This window comes from Armigeres subalbatus, chromosome 2 (assembly GCF_024139115.2).
Source record: "Armigeres subalbatus isolate Guangzhou_Male chromosome 2, GZ_Asu_2, whole genome shotgun sequence".
NCBI classification, from domain to species: Eukaryota; Metazoa; Arthropoda; class Insecta; order Diptera; family Culicidae; genus Armigeres; species Armigeres subalbatus.
In genome coordinates, this window is record NC_085140.1 from 401,890,627 (window position 1) to 401,908,286 (window position 17,660).

The window sequence follows — 17,660 nt, forward strand, 5'->3', positions numbered from 1 at the left end:
AAAGATGGTGTTCGCTTCCGATCCGGCCGGTACGAGACGGCGTGGAGCGCAGCGAGCGAGAGCGTGGGGCGTATCCGAGGATGGAGAGATGCGGCCTCGAACCGTGCATTGTGGCGTCAAATTGTTGATTCAGTGTTATCTGTTTAGATGTTAACTAAATAAATGAAATGAAATGAGATTTACTGTATTGTGTATATTATTGTATTTTAACTTTGTGATTATTAAATCATAAATTTTGAATGTAGAATTATAAGGGAAAAATGCTAAAGAATGCACCGATGGGGTAGAATTGCCCAATACTTGAATCATTCGTAAAATCGTTTATTGAAGAAAAATGCTATTCATTAACAAAAAAAAAACCCTGATTAATCCACCTAGCGGTGTTGGTGCCTTTCTCGTACAAAAAATACTAAAAGATATGAGTGGGTGTTCTTCAGCGTGTTTTGCGCATAAAAAATTGTATTTTGACCACAGAAGAAGATCAGATCAGAAGTTATGATCCCATAGTCCAATGTGGCCAATTTCAAATAGTAAACAATGGGGCAGAAATCCCCGTCGAATAGAACTTGTTGCGACTAATTCGGCCAACGCTATGTTCCAAACTAAGGTGATGGCTGTGTGGATTGTAGGATAGCTCCCCGAAAACTATTTTCCCGAATGCAATTTTCCCGAAAAAAAAAATTCCCCGAATGCTTCTCTTTTCTTTTTGAATCCCGAGTAGACGAAAATAGCTCAATAATATCAAATGTTAATAAGATAGCAAAATGAGATATGGACATGATTGATATAAGAGATAAAAGAACAGACGACAATATCAATATTTTGCACTAAAATATCATAAGGATATCAAGTTATGTTATTTGTAATAAGTGATCAATATCATGTGCCATTAGTTTGTTCTTATCCATAGCATATATTGATATTTTAATGATATTTCGGAGCAAATTTTTGATATTGTTGCCTGTTCTTTTATCTCTTATATCAATCAAATCCATATCATGTTTTGTTATTCTGTTCATGGCTTTTGCCCGGGATACGGTACAAAGCAATGGGTATCCAGTTAGCCATGTGAGCAATGGCATAGGATAGCCAATCCAGATATTGCGAGTTTAATTCTCTTCCCGGCCTAGGACGCTTTCGTGTAGGAAACATTCTTGAATCTTTGGGTATCGTGTATCCGTTGTACTCGCCACACAAGATACATACTCATTACTCATGCAACTGTTGAGCAAGTTTGAGTTGGAAAGTAGAGCCATTGAAGAAGAAGACCAAGTCGTGAAAGAAGGCTATGCTTTCTTTGAATGAATGCATCTGGCCGGTATAAGGCGAAATGAGGAGATAATGTTTTCTTTAAATGAACACATTTTTCCTGTATAAGACAAAGAGGGCAGATGGGTGTTATACGTCAAATACCATCAAATGTGTTTCCATGAAAACTTATTCAGCAAAATGTTTTTCGGTGAAATGTTATACAATCGATACTTATTGGTCAACCTTCCGGGACTCGCCCCGATGTAAAAAGTACAATACTTTCGAAAAAAGTACGCTTGTCATTCACAAGAGCAGCGAGACTCCGTAAGTGATCCAGGACCATGCGAATCCCGGAAGCCTAATAAGGGATACCATATATATGTTTCTTATTCTAGCCAAATCCGTCTACATCAAAATAAGAGATCACATTCATGCTTATTTCGGACAAACACCAGCTACCAAAAAGGGACATTTATTTATCTTTGCCTTATTTCGAGCTAACGCATGCTTCTTAAGAAGGGACTACATCTACAATTGCCTCACTTCATGAAATGTCTTCTTTTAAGGACAAGCCTCCCGGAACTCAGAGGTAAATTCACTCGCGTTTTCAAGGGCACATCACTCAATATGAGAGCAACGCACAACTATTATTTTTATTAATCCAGCTGTGCTGTGTCGCAATATGTGTGAAATAATTAAAATTCGTGTTGAATGGTGTGTATACGAAAATACGAGTACATTTTGTTTTGGATTCCGAGTGGCTTGTCTTTAAAGAATGGATAACATCCCCCATTTCCTTATTCCGGGAATATATATTTTATTAAAGAAGAATTTCACCCTTGCCTTATGGTTATTTAGTAGGGATATACAAAGCAGGATTTTGAGTTCAAAGGCAGAATAATATTTACCCAAACGCTTTCAATCGGAATTACTGTTCGCGATTCTACTTTTTCAAAAAATGCAGCCGTTGTTCGACTAGTTTAGAAGAAGAAAAAACACCTTTTAAACACTGTACTCTAATATCTTTATAATATGACAACAGGAGGATCAAGAATTTTCAATACTTTCGAAAGATCTTCAGTTGATTATCTCCAAGAAGACACTTTTTAACGTATCTTTCAACGCTGCTCTGTTCAGACGCATACAATCGATCGCAAATATGTGTTTGTATGAGATACTTTATTTTCGGGGAAATGTTACTGTAGGAGTTCTAAAGAAACAAGTCAGGTAGTTATGGTGGTTATCTTGAAAGTAATCCTTTATTTCCAATAGCCTACTCTGGTATTCTAGATATTGGTAGCCTACTACACTGCCGTTCTACGCATGCTTGTACCAAATTCAAAAAACGACAAATGAGAAAATGGCATTTGAAATTGAACACTAATTTTCATTGCTGGCGTATAACCATAATATAAGATTATTACATCACAGAGCCATTCAGAAGACTTAATTTTATTGAAATCATTCTTATTTTTCACTCACAAATAGAATTTGCGACAACAATCTTGAAAATAGTTTGGCGGGACAGTTATGCCGAGAAATAGAGCACTTGTTTTATGGTTTCTACGCATATCAGCCCCGTTCAATGCATGATTTCGTGAATGACTACTGCGATTGAAATATGCCTCCACATGCTTTATCTATGGAAGTGAACTAGCCACGTGGTTGAAGTGATTATGTCGCTTAGAATGAGTATTGTACAAATTGCCCCCATTAAACCAGTGCAACAGGCTTAGATTGCAAGATCTAAACAGAAAATAATATTTCAATGTGTGTTATTCCATAAAATAACAGAATCCGCCATAATGATGAATATAATTACCGCGAGACAATTATGCGTAGAAATTAAGCAATGGGACAAATAGACTTGATGTTGTTTTCAATGATTTTCCGAACAAAGTTCGAAATCTGTTAGAGTTTTCTAAAAGTATACATAAAAATAGACTGCTCTATGGTGAAAAGTCAAAATCCACAAAAACTAACATGGGACAACTATGCGTAGAAGGGCAGTACATCTCTCCTATATTTTAATGATAGTTTTTACAACATAAAGTAAATTATAGTAATATAAATAATAGGTTACATAAATTCTAATTTAAGGTATTCTAGCTTGTAATTCGTAATCCATAATTCAAAAATTGAAATGAAACATTTTCTGACACAATATCTAAAGCAGTCTAGGGCATTTGTATACAACATAATCTTTCAGATAATCAGGCTTCCTTCTCTCACGATTCAATCGAGTACACGGTGCAGGTGGTTTCATAGTGTTTGATGATTCGTTCTCCGTTGTCTCCGGATGAGCATTGTTTGGGTTTACATCTGAGCATTCATTATTTCTGAAAGGATTGTTAGATATTAAACATTTGGCGTGGTTTATATGACGGTCCACTATGACACCGCTCGCTAGGTTTTTCACGGTTAGCCTTGTCCCAATTTTCTTCACAACAAGGAATGGTTGTGGATTAAAGTTTGTAGTGAGTTTGTTTCTTTTCGTGAAGTTTCTCAGAATAACGTGATCACCGACGTCGATCGTGGAGTGCTTCGCTCTGCGTGTTTTATCACCATATTCTTTCCCTTTCTCTTTCCTTGTTTTGTCCAACAGTTTCAGATCGTTCGAACTGCATTGTCCTTTTGTACTGTCTGATTCTGGAAGTTTGTCCTTCAGTGTCCTACCGAACATCAATTTGGATGGGCATATATTAGTTGTTGAATGGGAGTGTTACGGTATGCCAACAAATAATCGTATAAATCGTTTTTCCAATCCCTGCCCATAGCGAAACTTATCCTTATTGTTTTTAGTAGCGATCGATTGTATCTTTCCACAAGCCCATTTTGAAATGGAGCATACGGGACGGAATGATTTAAACTAATTGCATTTATTCTACAGAAGTTTACAAATTCTTCTGAACAGAATGGTGGACCATTATCGCATACTATTTGTTCTGGGTATCCAAATCGGGCAAAAATCATCCTCAACTTGAATATTGTTGATTTCGCAGTTGTTGAAGACATAATTTCCACTTCAGGATATCTGGAGTAGTAATCTACTAATACTAATAGGTGTATTCCGCTTGTTACTTCAGTGAAGTCTACTGCCAATTTACACCATGGCTTATCCGGAATCTGTGTTCTACACATTGGCTCAACATTTGGCTCTGACACAAGCAGACAACCTTTACAAGACTTCACGTATGCATCTACCATTTTGTCAATCTGAACCCACCATACTTTCTCTCTAAGACGCTTCTTCATGGCATCGATCCCTAAGTGCGGCTCGTGAGCAAGCTGTAGCACCCGTTGCTGTAAAATTCTTGGAATGACAATCTTGTGTCCTTTAAGTGCAGTTTCACCATCTGTCGATAAATCTACCGCAATGGCTTTATATTGACGCAACGTTTGGGGCCATCGTTTTACGGGAAACGGTAACCATTTCAATAGTTCTGAAATTTCAATGTCGTTTTTGCTTGCGTCAATTATTTCTGATAAAGGGATAGCGATTGGACATGAATCTAGTGCAACCTGGTATATGATTCTTTCACTTTCTTCGTCGTAACTCTTTACAGTTGAGCCATTTCCCGCGCATAGTCTCGAGAACGGATCGGCAATATTTGCTTTTCCAGGACGATATATGACCTTATAGTCATAAGACATTAAACGAAGTTTCCACCTTTCAATCCTAGCACATGGCTTTGCGTTGTCCCCAAAATCGACACTAATGGCTTGTGGTCCGTTATTAGCCAAAAGAACTTTCCATAGAGATAAAAGTGAAATTTTTCTGGTGCCCAAACTAAAGCCAATGCTTCTTTTTCGGTTTGTGCATATCTCTTTTCTACTTCTGATAACGTTTTAGATGCATAGCTAATAACCTTATATACCCCTTCATTCGATTTCTGGAACAGGACCGCCCCAAGACCAACCGGGCTGGCATCAGCTTCTAAAAAGGTTTCTAATTCCGGATCGAAAAAGGCCAAAGTTTCGTTTTTAGCTAAACTTGATTTTAAGGTTTCGAAAGCTTGTGAATGCTCTTCGTTCCAAATAAATGTTGTTCCTTTTCTTGTGAGAGCATTTAGAGGTTTTGAAATGGTGGACAAGTTGGGTATATACCGGTTGACGAAAGTGACCAAACCAAGGAAACTTCGAAGCTCCTCGGCTGATTTTGGTTGTCGGAATTCAGTTACAGCTTGAAGCTTTTGGTCAGATACTCTGACGCCTTCTGATGATAAATGATACCCAAGAAAATCAATCTGGCTGACATTTTCAATAGTTTTTGCATTGTTCAAAATCACATTTTTCTGCTTCAGGCGCTTTCGAACTAGTTCCGTACGGAGCTATAACATGTTTGATAGTGTTATTATAAAGTTTTATAATGTAAATTTTATGTAATAATGTGTGTACCTTAAGTTCTTCAACGTTCGGAGCAAAAATCAATACATCATCGATAAAAACGATGAGCCACGGAAAATCACCAAGGATTGTTTCCATACATTTTTGGAATAACTCAGGCGCAGCAGACAGCCCAAAAACCAATCGTTTATACCGCATTAAACCAAACGGTGAAATAAACGTTGTGATGTACCGGCAATCTTCTCCGAGCATCAGTTGATAAAAGGCTTGCTTTACATCAAACTTTGTAAACCTTGTACTTCCTTTAAGTTTACTTATCATTTGTTCCATTGTCGGTAAAGGATGGATTTCCCTGATAATGGCCTTATTTGCTTCACGCAAGTCAATAATAATCCTAACTTCATCAGAGCTTTTCCTTTTACTAACATTGGTGAAACCCACTCTGAGGCTTCGTGTACTCTTTCAATAATTCCTTGAGATTCTAACTCCTTTAATTTAAGCAGAGTAATCTCTTCCAAAGGTATGGGTATACGTCGATAAGCTTGTCTAACGGGAGAGACCAATTTGTCTATTTTTATAGATGCGCACATATCTGTATTTTAATTATATTTGATACTTTAATATGGAATAAAACCGGACAATTTTTTTTTTTAATTCTTGCCTTTGATGCAGGGCAGTTCATCAGAGTAGAGAGCATGAAGGAACTTCACGACTCCAAGTTTCTCTGCAGAATTTCCACACAACAGCGAGCATCTACCGTTTTGGATCACATGCAGCGTAGTAATGCAGCTTGTAGAACCAATCTTTATTTCAACATCCACTTCGCCGAGGACCACTAGCGGCTTCTGAGATCCATATGCTTGAAAAATCTTCTTACTACCTTTTCGCACATCGAAAGCAGCAAATCCAGTTCGTTTCAGCATCTTCCAGTCATCTTCGCTAAGCACATCTTCATCGGCGCCAGTATCAACCACAAAACGCACATTCACGCCGCCGACAGATACTGTGATACTTCTCTTTGCACTGAGTTGAAATAATTCTCGGACTTCCACCTTGTCAGTAACGTCATCCACTTCGCGAACAAATTTCAGTTTCCTATTGGGACTCACCCGGTAATCACGTGATTTCTTGAATTTTCACTCAAATGGTTTCTTCATATTTTTACGGCAGCATCGCGCATAATGGCCTGGCATTTTACACCGATTACAATGCGAATCGCGTGCTGGGCAACGATTATTTCCTCCATGACTTCCTGCACACCTCGCACATCGCTTCTGAAATTCCTTTTTCTCAATGATATTTACCTCCTCCGTTGTTTCGAATCCTTGTTTTTGTGCACCTCTGAATGCTTTGACTTGTAACTTCACAGACTCGTAGGTTCGGCAAATTTTCAACATTTCGTCCAGCGAGGTATCCGCTTCAAGATATTTAGCTCTAAGCTTGTCATCACTCGTAGTTGCGAACACGATTTGGTCCATCATCATTTCCTCAATTTGCTCTCCATAACCGCATAGCGAAGCCTGGGAACGCAAACGCATCGTGAACTGGTCTAACTTTTCGTTGGGGTTGAACTGCATCTGACGAAATTTAAATCTTTCGTAGCGTATAGACATTCGGGGAGCATAATAGTTATCCAGAGTTTCCATGGCCGCATGATATGGGTTATCCAGTACACAATGTTCATCAGCACAAACGTTTTGGGCTACCTTCCTGACATCCGAGCCTCCAAAACACATGAGCGCGCGATGCATTTCATCATGGTCATCGATGCCTTTCAACGCCAAATATGAAACAAACTGATCCCTCCAACTCTCCCACCGGGCAGACGTCGGACCATCGCCGATTTCTACGAAAGGAGTTATGTTGAAATGTAACTGAAATTCAAACAAGTAGACATTAAATTAAGCGAAAGTCATTTGCCTTGTAACGGCGGTTATGGTTCATACTGAGGTAAATCGTGGTTACCATGGCAGCCAATTCAAATTTTCAAACATTTTTATTTATTTTTATTTTTTCATTTTAGGTCCTGCGACAAGAAAAAAAATACTTATTCTCTTAATGAACTTTGAACGAAAAGATCTCTTTCGTTTTTAACATCAAATGCGGACTGGAATTCTAAATTCCCTGCGCCGGTATACCAGGTAAACGGTCTGGAATTTTTTTTTCTCTACGTTATCCTGGATTTAATTTGCGGACTGGAATTCTGCATTCCCTTCGCCATTGCACCAGTTATACGGACTCGAATAATTTGTATTCCCTTCGTTTTCATGGATATTATGTGCGGACTTGAATTCAACATTCTCTACGCAAACGAACCAGGTTCACGGACTAGAATCGACTTCTCTTCGTCATCCTGGACGTTTTAAATTTGCCAAATTAGATCATGTGATTTGCTTTAAAATAAAATTGTACGCTTTTTTTTTCTGCCACAAATTTGCCCAATTGTCTATAATTACCGTAGTCATTTTCCGCAGTTAATCCAGATCTTAGTTCTTCTGTGTAATGGATTCTTGATAACCCGCGGCCTTTTCTTGAAAATCCAGTTCACCTCGTCGCCAATGTAGGAGTTCTAAAGAAACACGTCAGGTAGTTATGGTGGTTATCTTGAAAGTAATCCTTTATTTCCAATAGCCTACTCTGGTATTCTAGATATTGGTAGCCTACTACAGTTACATTCAGGGAATTGTTACACTCGGGGAAACTGCATTCGGGGAATTAATTTTCGGGGAATCGTCGTACAATTTTTCTCGTGTATTTCAAAAATACTATTTTTGGCCTTAACTTTTGAGCCCATACTCCGATCTGACCAATTTTTAATAGGATACAATGAGACAGGATCTCAAGTGGGATGCAACTGGTTTCGAGTAAATCGGTTAAGGATTAGTGCCTGAAAAGTTATTAATTTTTTTTGTACATACATTCACACTGTGTATTACACAGTGACACATGCACATACACACGCACATACATACACACAGACGATTGTACGACAATTCCCCAAAAACCAATTCCCCGAAAAACCATTCCCCGAATGCTTCTCTCTTCTTTTTGTGTGCGGTACATAGCGATGGGTATCCAGTTAGCCAAGCAAGCAAAGGCGTAGGATTGCCAATCCGGAGGGTTGCGAGTTTGATTCCCGGTTCAGCTTAGGATGCTTTAGGGTAAGAAGCATATTAGGGTACTTGAGCACAAGTGTATCCATTATACTGTCACTTTCTTCACTTTCTTCCGATGAATATGTTTGATCGGTATGATGAACGCATCTGCCTGGTTTAAGCAAAGGAAAAAGATCATGTTTTCTTAAAATAAACGCGTCTGCGCTGTATAAATCGAAGGGAGGAGATTATGCATTCTGTAGATGATAGCATCGCCTGGTATTATGGGGGAAAGTGATAATGCCTTCTTCAAATGAACATATTTTTCCGGTTTAAGGCAAAGCGGATATATAGTCCCTTCTTTGAATGAACTCATTTACATGAAATGAAGTGAAAGAATGAAGCAATTCTTTATAAGGTTCACGTCTGCCCGGTATAATGCGAATATAGATGCTAATGCCTTCTTTAAAGGAATACGAATAGGCGAAAGGAAAAGATAAAAGATTATTTGGTGTAGGGCAATCATATGTTTCAAAACTGCTGCAATTCTACACCACACTTATCAAAGAAGTGACCAATGTGCTTAATGGAACACTCTGAAAAACGGCATTCCATCAAAAACCGTTCTGAAAAAGGTATAATTCGTCAAATATCGTACCGCGAAAATAACATACTGCCAAATGTTATTCCGCGTAAATAAATTCGGCAAAATGTTTATGAATATTATACATTTGATACATGTTGCTTAAGAAGGGATTTCACATATTTTTTTCCTTATTCTAAAAAGAAAAACTACCATTGCCATATTTCGAGCTAACGCCTATTTCTTTGGAAGGGATCACATACACCTTTTCCTTATTTAGTGAAAATGCCTTCTTTTAAAGAATGGATCACATCCCCCATTACCTTATTCCTGGCAGTTTCGGCTTATTAAAGAAAGAATAATAAAACAGACAGGAACACCGTCTTCGACCAGAGGCCGTGCAGACTGAACACCTAGCATGAGACAATGGATAGGACACATAACACCCAATGGACCAGTGAAATTCTCCATCTCCGATCATAAAAAGTTTCCTCCTTACCGGGACGGGAATCGAACCCACACTTCATAGCACATGCGTCTAGACGATTGATGTCGCTAACCGCACGGCCACGAAGCCAAAACATTCATTAGGCCGATACAAATATTAAAAAAAAAACCATTATGTCTCCCACCCCTCAGATTTTTTTGTCAAAGAAATATATTTTGAGGGGGCAACTACAAAAAAATTGGAAGATTTTGAGGATTTTCAAAACATTCTTTAAAAAATCAGGAAAAAATGTGTTCTAACACCCAATTCTAAAGAAGGGAGATATTTACCGTTGAGTTATTCTAGGCAGATGCATTATCTTCAAAGAAGAATTTTTAAAGAATGTTATTAGAAAATGCTGTAGTTTTTTGACTAAATTAGTACAAAAACTACCTTGGTAACACTGTACTCTAATATCTTTATAATTCATCAACACATCTTGGAGGGCCAAGAACATCCAATACTATCGAAGGATCTTGAGCTGATAATCTCCAATACTACACTCTTAAACGTATCTTCGAACGCTGCTCTTCTCGGACGCATCCACGCGATTGCAAAAATGTTTTTGTAAGAGATTCTATTTTGGGGACCCTCCTTGGCCGTGCGGTAAGATGCGCAGCTACAAAGCAAGACCATACTGAGGGTGGCTGGGTTCGATTCCTGGTGCCGGTCTAGACAATTTTCGGATTGGAAATTGTCTCGACTTCTCTGGGTATAAAAGTATCATCGTGTTAGCCTCATGATATACGAATGCAGAAATGGTAATTTGGCTTAGAAACCTCGCAGTTAATAACTGTGGAAGTGCTTAATGAACACTAAGCTGCGAAGCGGCTCTATCCCAGTGAGCGATGTAATGTCAACGAAGAAGAAGAAGACTATATTTTCTGGGAAATATGTTTCGAGGAAGTATCATTTTCGGGAAATATCATTTTCGTCACTTTTGGGATAATGCTATTTCCGGGAAGATGTTATTGTCGAGGACTTGCTATTTTGAGGAACTCAGTCAATTAGTATTTGAAGAATTCTACAATTTCAAAGAACCTTGGATGAACTTAATAAAAAATATGTATAAAGTTATACCAAATTGTTTGTTTTCTAAACAAGATCCAACACCAAAAAACATTATTTATTTATTTATTCAGACTAATGCCGAAGTGGTCTGTGCGGTATATAAAAGTCTTCTCCATTCGGCTCGGTTCATGGCTACACGTCGCCAACTAGGCAGTTTACGGAGGGTTCGCAAGTCATATTCCACCAAAAAACATCCGCATTCCAAAAGTCCTTCCCAACTTCTCTATAATTGTTTCCTTTGTATAGAGAATACGTGTTACAAATTTGGTTCAAATTGACCCATGCGGTAAAAAAGTTATACTAAACTGTTCGTTTGATGAATATACCCTCCATCTCATTCATCTCCTCCCTCACACTCCTACCCAGTCTGATATTGTCTTCCTTAGACAGAGAATGTGGGTTCCAAATTTGGTGGACATCGGTAAATGGGTTTAGTAGTTTTGCTGAATTGATCGATATCTAGACAATACCCCTCCCTCACACCTTCCCAATTTTAAAATGACCTACCTACAGCCACTAAAACCGTTTCCTTAGGACAGACAATATTCATGTGTTCAGAAGTTACACTGAGTTAATCAATAATTCAGCAATACCCCTCCTCCACACCCCCCCTTTTCCAAGCCCCCAATCGTCGTCTCCTTAAGATAAAGAAAGTGTGATCCAAATTTGGTTGAAATCGGTCAAAGGGTTCAGAAGTTATGCTGGAACATACATACAATCATACAAACATTGAGTTTTATATATGCTTGGGGTTCTGCAAAGCGCATTAGGCTGCTTATTGACTGACTTGTATCATTTCATATCAATTCATCCACACATTTACTGTAGCTTATCCTTTAGTTATGGGGTAGTGAGAAATCCAATGCGAATTTTAACCAATTAAATCTGCTAAGCGAAAGCTTGGGTAGAAAAATGGGTTACTTTTTGTTGGCGCTTGGTGTGATTTGAAAGAACCCCGGCCATATATATATATAGATAAATAGATTGTCACGCATTAACAAGTACATTGTTCACAATTTTCGATTTCTGCGAATAGTGCATTCCCACATGTATCCAATTGAGTCAATTTACATGATGAAGACCTATAATTGTCATGACACGTTCCGTATTGTTGTTTGAATTTTTGTCTATTAGATTATACGTTTTCCTTGTGACCTACAAATGGTTTGCCTCAGTACAATTTTCTACTTATTCCGTAGTTCAATGTTATGTTCATGAAGCAGAATCAACATATTTTTGCGAAACATTTAGTAATTTGTGTTAGAGTTTTTCAACCATATAAATTATCCAGTAGCATTTGTTAGAAATATAATATTAGTCTAGGAAACCAAATATTTCTATTTACGTATCATTTTTATTTGTTTAACTTGAAAAAAACATATACAGAGTTAGAAGCTCGATGACCCGCTTTTAATTTGATCTCCCTCTTTGCCCTTTACTTGCTTTTATTTCGATTCCAATCTGATGTCTACCGATTCCAATTAAAATTCATTCATAACCTGCGAGAGATGAAATGCTGTTGCTCTCTTTTGTTTCTCTTTTTACAATGAAATTCAGTGCTTCCTTCAAATGGCAACGCAACCTACAATCGGAAATTCTCGAGCCAATTCGATTCAGTGAGATGATTGAATTCCTGGTTGGGAATTTTCTCCGAGAATTATGAATCCGATTTTCTCTCGCATTCTGATCACACGAACAATATTTCCGCGTTCCATAGCCAAAGATACCATACCAACCAATTGTTTATATGCCATCGCGTCATAATCCCAGACCAACCAAGGGTTGGAACAGTTCTAACTCAAATGGTGCGGCTCTATTTCTGTGATAAGAAAAGTATTTGAAACACAGCTTTAGCTTAAATTTTGAAGACGACTACCTCAGACGAAAGGGGTATACTTCATTGAGGCATAAGTACTTTAGGCATAATGCACGTCAGGCATAAAATGCCCCAAAGAACATGCCGTGACATAAAGGAGGCAGAATTATGCCAAACGTTCAGTATGCCTAGACCCGACGCATTGAACACCTTTCATGAACGTGAAATTACAGTATATGCAATTATTTTTTTCGCCTTGATTGTTAATAGTATAGTACCACTTTTAAAAGTAACATATGCATTATGCATATTCGTTCGTCTCCTACAGCCTTAGTTACGAAAATACAAACTTAAATTAGAGAAACCCTTATGTTAAATTACTATTTTCGTAATCCCTTCCAAATGCTAAATATACAAAACACAAACTGATCTAAGATTTATCAATGGCCAAATGTAAAACAAACTTATTTCCCAACAACTTATCGAAATACTGTATCTGTTTTTATTGCTCCATCAAATTAGATCTCCACTCCCGTTACTTGCACATTATATACGAGTGCTTGTATGTTGAGCAGCAGAACTCCGACCAAGGCACGTGAGAGCATCACTCTCTAGCAAGAGTAGCGCGGTTTTCCCGACTGACTTCAATGAAAGTTCAATCTTTTCCCAGCTCCAACGTCGTCGTCGTGAGTGAATGAGCAGCATCAGGGTGGAAAATCGCTCTCAGCAGCTGCAGCAAGCATGTCTCAGGTCGGTCAGTTGGTCGCTGCTCGATCCTGGGGCGGAAATTTGGAAAATTTTCCTCGCTCTGTTTTATTCGGTACGTCGCACGGAACGGGTGTTCGCTGCGTCCAGTTCCAGGGGCCATCTCCTGGTAGTACTGTGTTAGAATTTGGAGCATTTCCGAGGATTACAAGTGGACGGATGTGAGCAAAAATTCCATTGTTTGTTACATTGCGTTTAAATTCGGTGTAGAAAAGGTGCACTGAATTGTGGTGGATGCGGATGTGTTTGACCTCTTCTTCCGAGGTTGAAAAACTAGGTCCACCTGAGAAGGCTCAACACTGCTGCTGATTCAGATGCGGTTGCTGGGTCACGGAAGCTGTGGTTTTTGCTGTTGCAGATTCGAGGCAAAATGAGCGCACTTGCACACTGACAAAACAACGATAAGAGTCGTTCGTTGGGCTGAAGTGAGTGGGAAGTGAAAATCTACGCTAATACTGTGTTGGCTGGGTAAACTGTGCTTCCCGTGGCTTAATTCTGTTTTTCATAGCAAGTTTAATGTTTTCGCAGTGTTTCAGTTCAGTGTAATGTCGGAAAAGATTCTCGAATTCAGCAAAAACGTCAAACTGCGATCATAATTTACATAAGTAGCATGCATAATTGATTGAGTTAGAGTCCAGAGTATTCCGAATTCCGTTTTAAATCTTTGGATCGCATTGTGTGGAAATTGTGCTTTTCGACGAAAAAAAAGTTTGGTTTTTTGGACTGCACACCAACCAATACATAAGCAGGGGAAAACGCTCCAATCCGGAGACTTGGCATCATCATCATAAACCCCACGTCATAGAGTTAGCAGTGAAACGAGAGAGAGCACGTTGTCGGATGGTTGTAAGCAACAGACTTTGTGCAGACAACACTGAAGTATGTATAAGTAGTGACGTCGACGTCGCCTGTGTATGAATATATACGTAGGTCTCAATCGTTATATACCACCTGCTGGTTTCCAGAAGCGTGCGTAAAGTTCCAAACGTGCAGTAAATTTTATACCGATAAGCAGTGAGCGACGAAGAGTGAGTGAGAACATAGCCTCAGGAAGAAGAGCCAATTGAAAAGGATCCACTGGGTTCAGGAAGGAATCCAAGAAGAGGAATACCTCAAGGGACTAGGTTGGGAAAAAGCGTGGGCTGAGTAAGACGCACGCCCTCCAGTGGGTGAACAATTTTGGCACAAGGGAAAATGGTGCCAAGGTAAGTTCAAATTCGTTTGGTCATATTCATAACTGTAAAGCTGATCTGGTACCACTTATGAAATCAAAGAGCTGAAAATTTGGAAAACCATGTCTAACGGAATCGCTCAATACAGAATCATAGCTAAGCACAATATAGATTCCCGGACATAAATTTTTTTTTCATACTTTACAGCAACCTATGTTAACAATTTAACTATATTACCTATGCTGACTATTTCTCTAAATCATGATGCTGTATACGCCAATAATTATAATCACTTCTGAATTTCTTTCCCAAAATCTCACGTTGTATTTCCTTTCAATTGAATGCCAAAAATGGTAACAGAGGTTTCTTCCACTTTTCTAATTCTCATTTCTGCTAACCTAAAGGATGTAAGCTACGTTGTACAATCTGTGATTCTTGTTACGTGCGCGATAAGAATAGAAAGATAAACTCCACTTACTGATTCCTGGTTCCTATATGTAGTTCTGCAAATGGTGAACATAGTTGAACGACGAACAGATACAAAATCGATAAAATAATTGAAGGTAATTAAGTCATTAAAGTGGAAGAATCAGATCTGACCTAATCAAAAGGATCATTTTTCCCATCTGGTCAACATTGTGTGAAGATTTTATTTAAATCTCTTTTTCTGCTGTATATAACAACAACACCCGCCATTGCGCATTTATGTCATAGGTACCCCTTGAGACTTGTTATGGTACCCCCGGGGCAGACGAATCTCAAGTTGAGAATCGCTCTGTAGCATTCATGGTGCTAAGGCGATAAAATCGTATGCAACCAGGCCATTATTCAATCCGGCTCGTTTTCACATTGTTAAAGCATTAAATACGTTGATCTCAGCCTTGAGCTGGAAAAGTCCCAGTCTATCAGCGTTGACAAAAGAATGAGCTTTCACCAGAAATTGCATTTCATGTCTTGACACATTCCTGTCTTGCATGTACACGTACACCTTTATACATTCTATGGGAGGAAATATTACAATAACGCGATTCAATAATTTTGTTCCATGTGTTCAAATTTTGGCACATATTATCGTATGTAGCTATTCAGATCTACGGCATCTGTTTACATGTTTTGTATCTACTTGTTTTCGATTCCGATTTATATTGACTCTTCCTGACATGCACCACACAAGCAATAACCCTATGCGGTACGCTGAACAATGTAAATGCGATTTGGCGAAGTGGAGTGAGCAACCATCCGCGCCCATGTTACTTGAAACCAACAATTCTTCAAAATAATTTAATTTAGAGCATTCAAATTGCTATGACGATTTTTCAATGACAATTCTATGAATGTATTGTATATTTATACAATGTATTTAAATACGTTTTTCCCCCACTCCAGAGGCATCGAACATTGTTGCAGAGCTCTCGATCAAAACGATAGAGAATGGTGCAAATTTGCTTACCATCGGAAATTGAACAAGGAGACGAAAAAAAACTCCAAACGAAAACAGGAAACTGATAGGTGAAAAAAGGCAAAACAAGTGCCAGTTAATCATACTACACCTTCTGTTGCAGAACCAACTAGTAAGTGCATAGAGAGTCTCAACGGTGCGGTGGTGGTACGGGTAATGGTCGAGAAAGCGAGCTGTCGATCGATAAGAAAACTGATTTTTATGGCGTACATAGGCGTAACTAACATGAGTTTCTGGTGTCCTTTGGCGTTTTAAAACGCAAAGTTTAATTAAAGATTGAAGAAAATAAAAAAAAAACAAATATAAGACAGTTTTTAATAAGATTAGTTTGTAACTGAACTTTGAGCAAATGTTTGTCCATGAGTACCGTCAACTGGGGGAAGATGATCATTGAGGTGAAGATGATCATTTGATGTATCAGTCAAAAGGATTGTATGACATTTGCCAGAAAACCATTTGCCAGAATCAATTTGCCAGAATGGTTTTTGCCAGAAACCCATTTGCCAGAATGGACCATATGCCAGAAAGCCATTCCCCAGAATAGACCATTTGCCAGAATGTAATTTGCCAGAATGCACCATTCCCCAGAAATAGTAAAACTGGAAATTCCAATTGTTATTGATGGCTAAAGAATAGAAACAAATTATATAAAGAAGGTAATTTTGCATAACGTGGATTTGGCATTATTTATTAATAAAGGGATTTGCGGTATAATTAATTTTCATAAAAGGGATTATTCAACATATTGAACAATTTTCAGAAAGGTGGATACTATTTATCAAAAAAAAACATATTTGTCTAATACAAACAAACTGTTAACGAATGGATTTCATATTTCTTCGTCTCATTCCAGACGCAGACTTCAAAAATTAAATCATATCTACAATTGGATAATATCATTTTAAGTCATACAAGACGTCATTTAATTTCATTCAAGAAGTTATATCTACAAGTCTAAGCAAAATGTCTAAAAAAAAGAAATCATATCCACAATTGACATATTTAACAACGGACATGGGCAACCACCTACATTTAAAGAAGGGATAACATCTTCTTCTTTTTCATTGGCATTACATCCCCACTGGGACATAGCCGCCTCGCTGCTTAGTGTTCATTCAGAACTTCCACAGTTATTAACCGTGAGGTTTCTAAGTCAAGTTAATATTTTTTGCATTCGTATATCATGATACTAACACGATGATACTTTTATGCCATGGGAAGTCGAGACAATCCGAAAATTACCTACACCAGCCCCGGGAATCGAACCCAGCCACCCTCAGCAAGGTCTTGCTTTATAGCCGCGCATCTTATCGCTAGGCTAAGGAGGACACCGGGATAACATCTATCCTTGCCTTTAATCGGAGCAAGCACCTTTTTTAAGAAATGTATCATATCCACCAATCACCATTGCTTCATTTCAGACAAACGCAAATTTTTGCAATATTTGCAAAGAAGGGATCACATCCACCCTTGCTTTAATTCGGACAAGCGTCTACTTTTAAAGAAGGAATCACATCCACCATTGCTTCATTTGTGGCAAACGCCTACTTTTAAAGAAGCGACCACATCCACCATTGCCTTAGTCCGAGCAAGCGCCTTCTTTTAAAGAATGAA

The 17,660-nt window shown here is 38.4% G+C and overlaps 1 protein-coding gene across 1 annotated transcript in view; it reads left to right on the forward strand.

The window, feature by feature from the left end:
* Positions 1 to 13,464: 13,464 nt before the first annotated feature.
* The window catches only part of LOC134213299 (uncharacterized), a 139,397-nt gene continuing 135,201 nt past the window's right edge, over positions 13,465 to 17,660 (forward strand). The window contains exon 1 of the mRNA XM_062692245.1: positions 13,465 to 14,620. The gene's annotated coding sequence lies outside the window, so the exon portion shown is untranslated. The remainder of the gene's footprint in view (positions 14,621 to 17,660) is intronic.